This window comes from Cnephaeus nilssonii (genome assembly GCF_951640355.1).
Source record: "Cnephaeus nilssonii genome assembly, chromosome: 18".
NCBI classification, from domain to species: Eukaryota; Metazoa; Chordata; class Mammalia; order Chiroptera; family Vespertilionidae; genus Cnephaeus; species Cnephaeus nilssonii.
The window spans coordinates 7,479,249-7,489,491 of NC_137089.1; the positions used below are offsets into that span (position 1 = coordinate 7,479,249).

General features: G+C 45.2%; 1 long non-coding RNA gene across 1 annotated transcript in view; it reads right to left on the reverse strand.

The window, feature by feature from the left end:
* Positions 1 to 1,853, reverse strand: part of LOC307114271 — a 44,227-nt gene extending 42,374 nt beyond the window's left edge. Inside the window, exon 1 of the long non-coding RNA XR_013814966.1 lies at positions 1,724 to 1,853. This is a non-coding gene — a long non-coding RNA (uncharacterized lncRNA). The remainder of the gene's footprint in view (positions 1 to 1,723) is intronic.
* Between the last annotated feature and the right edge of the window lie 8,390 nt (positions 1,854 to 10,243).

Below are 10,243 nucleotides of genomic sequence, written 5' to 3' on the forward strand. Positions count from 1 at the left end.
CAGAACTGAATGTGTGCACTGGAATTGATGGAGCCCTTAGTGAAGTGTCGGGCGAAGGCTATAAATCTGTGTAACTTCTTTTACCTAAATGAAACCTTTATATCAAAGCCAAATGCTTATCAAGGTCACTATGAAAGATGGTAGTTTTAAAGCTCCAGGGGAAGACTCCAGAAATAAGAATCAACAAAAAACAGTTTTAATGAACACTTTTAAGTTTATGGTCTGTCAAGAACCTATTTTCCTCTACCACTTTTCTGGATTTTAGTGACAGGCTTATTTTATAGAACTAAGTCAGAATGCTATAAAAACACAGCTCTCCAAAAAGGCACACAAAAGCCATAGCTGGTTTGGCTTCGTGGATAAAGCGTCGGCCTGTGGACTGAAGGGTCCTGGGTTCAATTCTGGTCAAGGGCACATGCCTGAGTTGCCAGCTCGATCCCCAGTAAGGGGCATGCAGGAGGCAGCCAATCAGTGATTCTCTCTCATCATTGATGTTTCTATCTCTCACTCCCTCTCGCTTCCTCTCTGAAATATATATATATATCCTATATAATAAAAGGGTAATATGCAAATTGACCCTAATGGCAGAGCCACCAGGAACCACCGGTCACTGTGACGCGCACTGACCACCAGGGGGCAGATGCTCAACGCAGGAGCTGCCCCCTGGTGGTCAGTGCGCTCCCACAGGGGGAGCTCCGCTCAGCCACAAGCTGGGCTGACGGCTGTGAGTGCAACGGAGTTGGTGGGAGCCTCTCCCACCTCCGCGGCAGGCAGCACTAAGGATGTCCAACTGCGGCTTAAGCTGTCAGTTGGACATCCCCTGAGGGGTCCCAGACTGCGAGAGGGCACAGGCAGGCTGAGGGACCCCCCTCCTGAGTGCACTAGTTTTCGTGCACCGGGCCTCTAGTAAATATATATATATATATATATATATATATATATATATATATATATACACATACACACACACACACACACATACATATATATATATATATATATATATTTAAAAGGCACACTAAAGCTTCTCATTTTCTACCTTCTGGCAAATGTGTTTTGAGCAAGCAGTCTTAAAAGCTTTAAAAGGCAGGAAAGACCACACTAAGTAAAAATGTGTGTATTTTTTAGTTAGGATTCTACAGGTGTAGGTATACTTGTGTTCAGGTGGAAAGAGGAATCAGGTGTGTATGCATACATGTGTTTGTTCCTGTGCATTGTTTGGCAAATTATAATGATCTAAAATGTAATAGAAGGAGTGGTTAAACAATCTCTACTTGATACTTTTTGAATTTTTCATACTATGTAACACAGACAAGATCACTTTAAACTGCAAGTATAAGATAAAAAAAAACAAAACCCTCTTAACGAAAGTCCAGATTTTGGAAAACCAAGACATACATAAATTTAAAAGTATGTTAGGCCAGCAATATAAAAAATACCCAGCTAAGAGTTTACTGTAATAATATAAACCAATATAAATTCTTTAATATTCTTGTCATATAAGGGACTTCAGAGAAATAAAATATTCAACAATAAGAATATTCAACTAGGTTATTAGGCAAGAGATTTCCAAAGATCATGGTGCAGGAACAATTATTTAAAAATCAAGTTGTTTATCTACTTCATCCACAAGGAAAAATAATGCTGTATATATCTTTCTGCGAAATTCTTGAAAAAGTAGAGTTGTAAATAAGCAGGGAAAAAAAATAGTCTTATCACTTACCTGCCCAGTGAAAGAATTAGATGTCTGTTCGTTTCTCTAAGGTAGGATTCTGAATAGTTCTGGAACCTCCTCTCACGAAGCTATGTCCAAAAACAGGGGCGTCCTCTCGTGAACATTGTTTATTCCAAAAAGTGTGGGCCTTTGAGCACCTCGATCCTCACTGCAGAGCCCATGACTTCCCAGCGCCTCTAAGAACTTGGGACTTCACTCCTCGGTTTGCATGTCTCCCAGGCCCCCACGGAAAATTATTTTTGAAGTTGCTGCTGAGAGTTGAGTCTGTTGCAACAAGAGCACTCCTCCGAGCCCCGTATGGTCGCTGTAGCAGGTGGATGAGAAGCGTTGTTTTCCCTCTATTAACGGAGGAGAGAGGGGACGAGGGGTTATGAGGAGGCACCGCCTTCTAGATGCGAGGAGCGGGAAGCCCCGCGGCTGGCGGAGGCAAGGACAGCAGCAGGGGCCGCGGCGGCGCAGTTCTGTCCCGGCGGCTGCAGCCCAGGCTGGAGACGCTGTCCATGCCCTCCGGTACTGAAGTATGGGGGCTGGAACCCCACCTCCAGCCTGTCCCCCAGATCGCTTTCCTCCAAGGGGCTTCCTTGTCTTCCAGTCTCACCTTCCCCTCTGGCGCCTTATATTTTGGTAGGGGTTAATCGCTTCTCCAAAATAATATCCTCATACTTGTCTGGTGGCAATGTTTCCGGATATTATTTGACGTTGCAAGTAGGAATCCGTGTTAAATCCGATGTAAACCTTTCCTGACTTTTCAGTGGCCCTGGACGAGTTTCCCAATGATACAAATGAAGGAGAGAAGGAGAGAGGGAAAGGGGGAGAGGGGGAGAGAGGGGGGAGAGCGAGAGAGGGAAAGAGACAGAGAGAGAGAGGAGAGAGGGAATGAATACAGATTATGCATCATAGAGAAGCCAGAGCTTCTTCGGGTCTCTCATTACATAAAACGGAAAGGGTCTATTTTGGAAGACTCTGCCACCTTGATTACCAATTAGGTGAGCCACATCTAAATTCTGAGAAAACCCACTTGCAATTCCTAGATTAAACACGGTAAAGAGGTCGTGGATGCTTCTTGGACCCTCCAAGCCAAAACGACAGCTTATTGTAAAATAAAAATAATACGAACGAAAGAAAAGGCATCTCGGCGTTGCTACCTTGTGAAACGCTGCTGAGCTGGCTCCGGATCCTTGCAGAGCAGCTAAGCGAATCCAGCTGTGTCAGGGCTCGGGAGCCGGGAGGAAACAGCTGGGCGAGCCGGAGCCTCGGAGGCTGCATCCCAGGGAGCGCTCCCCAGCCGCCCACAGCCCAGGATCCTGTAAGGAGCGGGGAGAAGGGGGTGGGGGTGGGGGTGGGGGGGGCAAAGGGGAGGGGAGGAGGCGGGAGTTTGCTTTCACAAAGGATCAAATAAGGAATACATAAAGTCATCCCCGCCCTTTTAAAGCCAGCGCTCTACCCCCATCGCCGCCGGCTCTGCGCCTGGGGTTCAGCCCTTCTCCCCACTCTGCTCCCACACCGCCCCCCGGGCTCCCAGGTCCCGAGTCTGCGCTCTCCCCGGCTCTTGCTGGCTCGTCGCCCCAGCTCTGCGCAGACCCCCACTCGTGCCCGCTGCACCTGCTGCTAACAGCCGAGCAGAGGGAAGTGCGTGGGTGGTCCCGAGGGGAGTCACCCAGGGCTCCGCCACCCACACTTGGCAAAGGGGTGCAGACGCCGGTAGGGTGAGATTTTGGAATAGAGACACACACACGCTGAAACTGTTGGAAAACGGATCAAAATCATGTGTACGAGGACTCAGGTAGACTGGTGTGGAAATTCGGAAAAGAATGACTAGGGGTGCCGGGGGGGTGGGGGGGGAAGAGGGTCGAGAGAAACCCGGATTTGTCCCGGGCGGTAGGATAGCGGCTGGCGGAGGCTCTGGCCTCCCTTCCCTGCGAATTGCACGGATTCCTTTCCCTCCGATTCTGACCTCCGAGAGGAGGAGGTAGAGGCAGGGCTGTCCTCCCAAGCTGGCGCCTGCCCGATCGCCGGAGGGGACCCGGCCTTGGAGGGGAGCTGCCCCCGCCCCCCGGGAGGACGCTGTTCTCCCGGGTCCCCGCGGAGCTGAGCGGAGGCTCGGCGAGCTAGGCCCGCGGGGGCGGCGGCAGCCACGGCGCTGCCAGGCGAAACGTCACCAAACAGGGATCGTTTGGGAATGAAAACCAAGCAGGCAGGTTATTTACTCACAGGAAAAGTCCATGTTTTCATTAGACCGAGCCGGGTCGCTGCCGCGCGGATGCCCTCGCATCCCCCAGTTGGCCAGCAGCCCGCACTGCCCGCCTCCTGGCTCTGGCTGGACCCACTGGAGCCGCGAACGCCGCGTGGGGCTGACACGCAGCCGTGCCCGCCGTGGGAAGAAGCCCCGTCAACTTCCTCTCGCAGGCCTTTGCAACAGAAGCACCGGGAGAAGGTGTGAGGGAGTCTCCCAAACCATCCGACCTCAGTGAGATGCACAAACCTAGTATCTGTTACTTGAGGCTCATTCGGGAGGGAGGTGTCTAGCTCTACGGCCCTTGTGAAAACAGATGGATTGCTCTGGATTGTGGCAAAGGAAGTTTCCCTTTTCCCTTAGAGAAATGCAGACACACGCATGCTTCTTGTAGCTGCATAGACAAGGACTTGTCACCTGTACAGATAAGTTGCAGGGAGGGCAGGGTTTCTGCTGGAGGACTGAAACAACCCCTTGGTGAGGGGGCCACTCTCTGGTGCTACTCTCCCTGGAGTAAAGAGGCTTCTCCCCCCAGGATTTCATGCTATGCTTACTCCAGTTGACTGAATTGATTGTTTCAATTATTTTCTCCCGCAATGTAGAAGCAAGTGAAACGTGGGGCTCGGGGTGCAGACTTTTCTTCTCGTGGGTTCTTGTCTGACAAAGATGAAGCATAAATTCATGGACTAAAGGCTTCTTTAATAAATAATGTAGAAGTTTATTGGAAGCATATACAAACTCCATCTGGGCAGGGGATCCCCAAAGGGGAAAAGCCTGTTGTTCGTTCGTTCTCTCTCTCTCTCTCTCTCTCTCTCTCTCTCTCTCTCTCTAAAATAAATAAATAAATAAATAAAAATCTAAGATCTAAAAGTGTGTCTCATGTCCTTTTGTCTCCAGTTTCTATGCTCTTTGTCTGACCCTGACCCTTTCTAATTGGACCCTTCCTCAATTTAGGACCCCCATGCTTTCCTCACTGGTCATTCTGCTACACAGTATCAGTTTCAAAGCTCAAAGCCCACGTGGTGCCCCCCTTCCCCTCCCCCTTATCTTGCAACATTCCTCTATCCCCTGTGAAAATGTTTCCTTCTTCCCCATATCCTGTGACTTTTTTTTTTTTTATCCTCCATGAATGTAAGTCTTCCTTCCCCCTTATCCTGTGGCATTTCTCTATCCTTCACATATCCATCTAATCTGTTCAGGTTGGAGTTGCTTTTGATCTCCTCCCTTATGGCTCTCTCTCTCAGTTGTCCTGGCTGGAGATGTTTTATTTCCCCTTATGGCTCTCCAAGCTGCTCAGGACAGGGTTGCTTTTGATCTGCCTTATAGTTGCTTTAATTGCTCAAGGCAGAGATACCTCTGTCCTTCACATATGCATTCCTCTCCCATGGACCCTCTTTATTCCCTAAGCCTGCCTGTTTTGTCTCTAAAATTCCTTTCACAAGGATAATGGCAGAAATGTAACACACCAAATAAGAGCGTGTAAATGAGGCACCGAGTACCAGGATGTTGCTAATTAAATGCATATGCACTTGATTCTTCAGAGCTTGAGGAACACACCCTCTCTTCCTGAGCACTGACCGACTTCAGCTGTCTCTCTCTCAATCATTCCCCTCATTTTTTTTCTCTCTCTCTCTGCCAGTAAGGAAAAAAAAAAAAAAAAGAGTTGATTAATTTGAACTGTCAGACCCAGGAAGATAATCTAGTTTGATGTCTTTTTTTGAAAAAACAAAATCCACTCCTTATTTTCCTCATCTTAGTTATGAGAACTAAGATGATAAAAATTAAAGGCAACTTAACAACTGATACTACAAAAGAATATAAACAAAGTACCTCAAAACTAGGAAGCAGATAAACTGAGATGAATTAAAGAAATATCACTCTTGGAGAAGAGTTTTTAAAGTTCATCAATGAGAATAAAAATTTAAATGTAAATGTTTTAAAAATGTAAACATAGTAAAATGTGAATGTAAAACATCAAAACAATTATATTCACTAGAAAATTTAGTACCATTGGGTGGCTACTGGGAATCCTAAAGCAGGTCATTCAATATCTTGTGAAATATTTGAGCACAAATTTAAGTCCTTTGGAGGAGAGAATTTGAAATGCAAAGCAAAACCTCCATACACTATGATCTACAGTCATGATATTGCATATGAAACTGACACTGGCTGTATAATTTACACAAGACTCAACTATTTTGAGCCATTTTGACACCATATATAAAATGGTAATATAATTTCTGCTAACTTCATTGAATCCTCATACATACACACACACAACAATGTGCATAAAAACTTGCATAATTCTATAAAAATATGTAACATAGCCTGGCTGATGCGTCTCAGTGGTTGAGCGTTGACCCATGAACCAGGTCAGGACACAGGCCCAGGTTGCAGGCTCGATCCCCAGTAGGGGGCATGCAGGAGGCAGCCGATCAATGATTCTCTCTCATCATTGACGATTCTCTCTCATCACTGATGTTTCTATTTCCCTCTCCCTTCCTCTCTCTTTAAAATCAATTTTTTTTAAAAAACCACTATATATATATATATATATATATATATATATATATATATATATAGCCTATGGATTATTCCTTGGTATAACATAAGAGCTCCATTCCTAGGAGCACCACACTGTTCTTTGATAGTCCTAAAAAATCAGGGACAGGGACCAGAGGGGAAGGACATAGCCTTTATTACTTACACATGGGGGAGACCCCATGGAGGCCAGGTGGGTGAGTTTCCACCACACATGCTGCCACTAGTGAAGCTGAACTGCTAAGTCCCATCCAGTTTGCCGACTGGCCACCCTGAGGGCGCTGGCCTGTGCCATTGTTTTGCCACCACCCCTACTTTCCCAACACAAGGTTTTATAGAGCACAGAAAACAGAGAAAAACGGGTCGTACAAGGGAAGGGGGATGTGCTTTCAAGCAAGCTATGTAAGGTCAAAACTGCTGGCTGTTTTCTTGGGAGCTGACTAGACTCCCAAGGTCGCACAGTCTGTAACGATGGCCTTCATTATATTTCCCACGGGGTGGGAGGGAGAGGTGGAGCATGGGAATGGGCCCGTGTTCCCATTTACTAAACACTTGGTCACTATTTCTACACCTCAGCTTCAAGACTGGATAGGTAAGTTGGTGTTTTTTAAAACATATTTTTATTGATTTCAGAGAGGAAGGGAGAGGGAGAGAGAAGTAGAAACATCAATGACGAGAGAGAATCTTTGCTTGGCTGCCTCCTGCTTGCCCCCTACTGGGAATTGAGCCTGAAATTTGGGCTTGTGCCCTGACAGGGAATAGAACCGGACTTCCTGGTGCATAGGCTGACACTAAACTACTGAACCACACCAGCTAGGCGGGGTTTTCATTCTTATTAACGTATTTTTCTAACTGTTTCTGGGCACTTCACATTTCCTGTTAGAGATAAGGCTAGATGAATCCAATACCCACATCTGAACCATTTCAATTTAATCTCTTAGCATTATTTTGAGCTAATTTTGTATTGTGTGTAAGTACAATGAGATATTATGCATTAACCATTATTTCTTAATTGGAACAAAGATCCTATTTTTAAATCTCCTTTTCTGGGTTTTCTAATAAACTGTTTTTGTGTTGTACACTGTTTTGTTCCTTTTATGTTTATACCCTTCATAGCAAAAACTTTTTATAATCTATTCACCTCTGACCTTGTCTTTCATTTACTTAAATAATTTTATGTATTTATTTTTATAAGCAGGAAAAACTTTCTTTCTATCCAATTAAAAAGTATGAATAACCTTCAAGCAAAATAAACAAAAAAAAATCAATCATACAATTAACAGTTAGAAGAGCATTTACAGACTAGGTTTAGATACTTTGGATTAAGCCCACACACCCAAATCAGGAAGGCCACTGACAGTCACACTGAGGGAAAGCACTGAATCATCTTAAAAAGAACATATAAAAATCAGTAGTATAAATTATCATAAAACTAGAAAAGCCCTCTAAACCTTGAAACTTTCATAAATTATTTTTAAATTAAAAATTTTTTAAATAATTTCAATTAGAAAACAACTTCCTCTCTCAGGTATGAAATCATATATACCAGAGTACATATTTTACCTTGGAAAAGGATGTTTAATACATTTATGATTTAACTAGAGGCCCGGTGCACGAAACTCATGCACTTGGCAGTGGGGGAGTCCCTCAGCCCAGCCTATGCCCTCTCACAGTCCTTGAGCCCTTGGGGGATGTCCTACTGCAGGCTTAGGCCCGCTCCCTAAGCCGGCAGTAGGACATCTTTAGCACTGCCACGGAGGCAGGAGAGGCTCCCACCACCACCACTGCGCTCACCAGCCATGAGCCCAGCTTCTGGCTGAGCAGTGCTCCCCCTGTGGGAGAGCACTGACCACCCGGGAGCAGCTCCTGCATTGAGTGTCTGCCCCTGGTGGTCAGTGTGCATCATAGCAACCAGTTATTCCACTGTTCAGTCAATTTGCATATTAGCCTTTTATTATATAGGATATAGATAAGCCCAAAAGATGGTCAGTTAAGCCTCACAGTAACAAAGGCAACATGTGATTTAACATAATTCTAAATGTATACTTAGGAAAATATCTCATCCTCCTAAATATAAGTAACCAGCCATTTGTGATGATACCTTAAAATGGCATTTTGCCCTATTCCTCAGATAAGGAAACCAAAGAGGAGGTATTACCATCATAATCTGTTGATTGCATTTTCGGTTTATAGCTAGTCTGGATTCATGTGTTTCCATTCCTCTGCAGAGCAGTAGGTTCGTAAAATTCTGGTAAATTTGCAACTTGTTTACTGTTTCTTCCAAATGGATTACTCTCATTTCTCTCCGATATTACCCTGAAAAGGCTCTGGGCCGGCTGCCTGCTTGCCTGCTGAGAAGCACCCTCCGGGGAGGCTGTTTCTTTCTTTGTACTTCTCTACAATTCCCATTTAATCTCTTTTGTAAGAGATGGTTAAAAGTACAAAAAGCGGCTAAAAAAATTCTATTAAAGCATCCTAGAAATGGCTTAATTGAGAAGCTATGAGACTTAAATGAAGAATTCTGAGCTGAATGGAGAATCCGACTTTCTCTACAAGGAACTGGGGAATCCTACTTTCGCCACAACACTAAAACCAATTTTGGTGTAATTATTTTCACTTCCCTTTTAACATAAAATTCCCATCTCTGTTCTGCTCAATATGGTCCCCAGGCAATGAAGAATGCTGTTTTGTGGGGGCAAAACCAACACAGGAGCCCCGGGTACAATTGACAGTAGGGAACTAGCTAATTGACTTTTTCTTAGCTACAGAAGCTACATACCCAGTGCTAAATACAAAAACTAACCAAGGAAAGTTCAGCTAAGGTATGGGTTATTGGAGAGATCGATTGGCTGCCTCATGCCCAACCCTCAACAAGAGACTGAACCTGCCACCTGATCAGAAATTGAACCCATGACCCCTCCGTGCACAAGACGGGGCTCCAACCACTGAGCAACAGGGGCCAGGGCAAAGCTCTATTCTTAAAAATTTGAGCCCATTTGGCCACCAGGTACCCTTCTAGTAGGTATCTTTATTGTCAGGGCCCACAGGCAATAAAGGCAGGGATATTTATGAGAAAAGGAGGGGAAGCAATGATGTGAATAGGAGTTTCTGCAGGTGCAGATTAGCTAACACAGTGATGCTAATTCATGTGTTTAATTTTTAGTCTGGTTTTATTGTCATCTTTGCAAACAACTGTTTGGATGCAATGCTGTTTTAGGCCCAGTCCAAAGGTCATTTTAACAAATCCCACAGGTTTGAGGAGTAAGATCTGCGAGGCCACTGCCCTGGGATGGCAGCTCAAACGCCACTTTGAAGTGCCTCTGTTTCTAGTATCTTAAACACTTTTAAAACAATAAACAATTTACTACCTGCTGTTTGGCTGATGGAAAGGACAGATTCCTATTAATAGTTATCGGCGGTTTTATTGACGTTTGATTTTTCTTCCTTACCTTTTCTTTTTTTTTTTTTTTTTCTTACCTTTTCATTAGGCCTTCTTAGCAATGGGAACCAAAAGTGAGATTCAAAAAAGCAATTGGAACAAAAAACAAATTTCCAAAATGGTTCTCACTATGTCATCTCTGCGCGCCTCACATCAGGACCCGTAGCCCGGAGCGCAGCTTTATTGCCCCGGGGCTGGGTCGCCAGCTCAGGCTCACGCTGCAACCTCCGGTCCGCAAAGCCCGCCCCGCGCCTCCCGGCTCCCGCGCCCCTTCTGGGTGGGCGTGTCCCGCTGG